Below are 3,592 nucleotides of genomic sequence, written 5' to 3'. Positions count from 1 at the left end.
CGGGGAAGGATCTCGAAAACCTTTTATTTTTTTGCAGATTTTTTTTTCTCCCTAAGCTCTGTTGTATTAAAAAAAAAATAAGCTATCATCGAAGAAAATCGATACAAAACTACGTAAGTTTTAAGCGATCAAACAAAAATACCCAGGTTGCGCAACTTCAATGTATGTACCTATACATACATACATATATTAAAGGTATAAAGTGCAAGTGAGATATTATCCGGATAAACGAATAACACCATAACAATGATAACACTTTTTCTTTAAATAAATCAAATAGTACTTTTAATACTCGAATTGTATTATAGTAGGTAGAGTGGTTGCATCGAAAGGAAGAGTTGTTGGGTTCGAAACCTGCTGTAGGCATGTAGTTATAAACATGTATTTCCGTCAGTTATGGGTAAGTATGCAGGTAGATTTTCAAAATTATAAGACACAGAAGATATCTAAAGCCTACATCTAAAACAGGTAGTATTTTCTTTTCCTGGCTTGTTATAAAAAGGAACCTTTCTGTCTAGGTAAGATTTGATTTTTTCAATTTTATTCTTGTTCCGAGTATAAATATGAGTTAATGCGCTTTGAAACTTCATAACATCTTCAAGGCTCGCCGGAGATAGTTCAGTTCATAAGTCTAATTTCAAAACCGTGATTTATTAAAAAAAATAAAATGAGTAAAAGGACGCGAGAATTTGAGTGTAATAAGATCCAGATATGTTCTGTTTCATGTGTGGCCAATATACTATCATAAGGCGACGACGAGTGTTCTCAGATCATATCAAAACTTTATACTCCAAGTATTTTGGAATTGAGCCTAAAAATGCTGAAAAACCATGGACACCGAAAACTTTGTGTACATCGTGTCGAGTAGAATTGATTCAGGGGGAATCAAGACAACAAACAAAATTTGATACACCAATGATATGGAGAGAACCTACTTGCCATTCAATAGAGTGTTATATTTGTCAAACAAAAGTACTTGGCGTTGGAAGATCAAGAGGAGTAACCTATGCTAGCGTACCTACAGTGACATTACCAGTACTACATTCAACGGCAGTTGCGGATCCAGTTCCATTGTCAACAGTAACATCTGAGTGCGGGGGATCAAGTTGTACTGAATTTCGCATGGAAAACGAAAGAAACGTTCTGTCACAAGCACAACTTAATGATTGGATAAGAGATTTGGAACTATCCAAGGAAAAGGCCGAGATCCACACTTCTCGTATGCAACAATTTAAATTTGTGTCATCCGATGTTAAGGTGACATATAGTAGAACTCGTCACGAACCATTTTCCAAACACTATACCAAGAAAGACAGTATATGCTACTGCAACGACATCCCTGGTTTATTCAAAGAGTTTGGTCAAACATATGATTCAAAAGAGTGGCGATTGTTCATAGACGGCAATAAACTGAGTTTGAAGGCTGTATTATTGCATATTGGTAACAAAAAGCCTTCTATCCCGAATGCACATGCAGTAAATACAAAGGAAACCTACGAGGAAATGCAAAAATACTCAAATTTATCAAATATGAAGAGCATGATTGGAAAATATGTTCTGATCTCAAAGTCGTTGCAATGCTATGCGGTCTACAAAGTGGCTACACCAAGCACTGCTGCTTCCTCTGCAAGTGGGATAGCCGAGCTAGTAAGGACCACTACGTCAGAAAGGATTGGCCGGAAAGAGTCGAGTTTACCGTTGGTGTGGATAACATCAAATACACCCCTCTTGTCAAGAAAGAGAAAATCATACTTCCACCCTTACACACCAAGCTCGGTATCATTAAAAACTTTGTTAAGGCTTTGGACAAAGAAGGCGAAGCATTCGACTATTTGAAAACAGTTTTTCCAGATATTTCTCAAGCCAAGATAAAGGAAGGTATTTTTGTTGGACCACAAATAAGAAAGTTGATCAACAATAATCAATTCAAAGGACTACTCTCATCAGTTGAGGAAGCAGCGTGGGAATCCTTTGAAAAGGTCGTTGCTTCTTTTCTCGGTAGACACAAAAGCCCTAACTACGAGCAGATAGTGAACGACCTAATCAATAATTATGCGAAAATGGGCGTAAATATGTCTTAAAATTCACTTTCTCCACTCACATTTGAGCTTTTTTCCGGCAAATCTTGGCGACGAAAGTAATGAACATGGCGAAAGGTTTCATCAGCAAAAGAAATTAATTGAGAATCGATATCAAGGATTCTGGGACGTCGCAATGATGGGTGATTACTGCTGGTTTCTCATAAGAGAAACCGATCCTAAAGTGAATAAGCGTCAAAGTAGAACACATAATTATTTCGACAACATAGTAAAATCAAATTAAGATAAAGATTGTTAGAATATAGTATAAACATAAATAAGTTTAAAAAAAAAAGTTAAAAATATGGGTAATTTCATTCATAAATTGAACTTTTAACTCAATAGAAACAGAGCATAGCTAGATATTTCACTCTTCTTTATACCATACATACGTTTTGAGGTATACGTTGAAATTGCGCAACCTGGGTATTTTTATTTGATCGCTTATAACTTACGTAGTTTTGCATCGATTTTCTTCGATGATACCTTATTTTTTTTGTAATATAACAGAGCTTAGGGAGAAAAAAAAATCTGCAAATAAAAAATAAAAGGTTTTCGAGATCCTTCCGCGCAAAGTACAATTTTTTTTATATTTTTACAAAAAAAATTGAAAAAATCGGTAATGATTGTTCGTTATCTTTGAATCTACAGGGCCTAGCAAAAAGTGTTGTATGCACAGCTTATAGAAAATTTTATTACCTTTTAAAAGCTTCAAACCGTTTTGGAATTGCTTAATTCGTTCTTGAGATATATATGATTAAGTGGACCCAATTTTTTTTTTTTTTGCAAAAACGGTAAATTGCAAATATCTCAAAAACGGTACCATAAAATTAAAAATAACCTTGATTTTCGTAATCAGGGGGTGATTTTACATACGAATTTCATAACGGCGTCTCTGGTAAATTTTGGCCGTCAACCAGTGTAATATATCTGTGTACACGAATTGTGATGTCGGAAAAATCCGGGTTAAGAGAAAGCCTTATGGAAGTGTTAGCACAAGCCGGAATTGCGTTTCCGAAATCGCGACCAACGCGCAACTGCGTTCATTTTGTGATGAGATCATGGGTGTCCAAGTGAGCGCTGCTAATAATCCAACTCAGGACAAAACTTCGGAACCTAACCTGTTGGTAACTGACGTATCTGAGGTAGTCGATGTCCCTATGTCTTCCGTTGCTGCGCATGTATCGGAGGATAATTCCAATATACCTGCTGCTTCCGTCACTAGTGCTACGGCCAATGTAGAAAGAGACAGCCAGAGTGCTCCTCCATCCTATTTTACGGGAGCTGAGGACTTGGAGCTGGAAATTACACGGTTGAGGAAACAACGAGAAATTTTAACTTTACAGCGCGAGATCCAACAGCTGCAAGATCAATCGCATCAGGGTGGTTCTATCGATATAACTAGCTACAGTCGAGGCGATGGTACCTAAGTTTACCGGTGATGACAAATATGATATCCGCAAATGATTTGTCGAGCTGGAGGACGTTTTTGTAATAATGCGCGTTAATAAGCG

At 36.7% G+C, this 3,592-nt stretch overlaps 1 protein-coding gene across 1 annotated transcript in view; it reads left to right on the top strand.

The window, feature by feature from the left end:
- Window positions 1–3,592, top strand: part of LOC118750460 (signal transducing adapter molecule 1-like) — a 38,464-nt gene that overhangs the window by 1,352 nt on the left and 33,520 nt on the right. The gene's annotated exons all lie outside the window — the stretch shown is intronic.

Source organism: Rhagoletis pomonella, unplaced genomic scaffold (genome assembly GCF_013731165.1).
Source record: "Rhagoletis pomonella isolate Grant_MI unplaced genomic scaffold, Rhpom_1.0 Rhpom_scaffold_00247, whole genome shotgun sequence".
Classification (NCBI taxonomy): domain Eukaryota; kingdom Metazoa; phylum Arthropoda; class Insecta; order Diptera; family Tephritidae; genus Rhagoletis; species Rhagoletis pomonella.
This window is presented reverse-complemented; position numbering and strand designations above follow the sequence as displayed.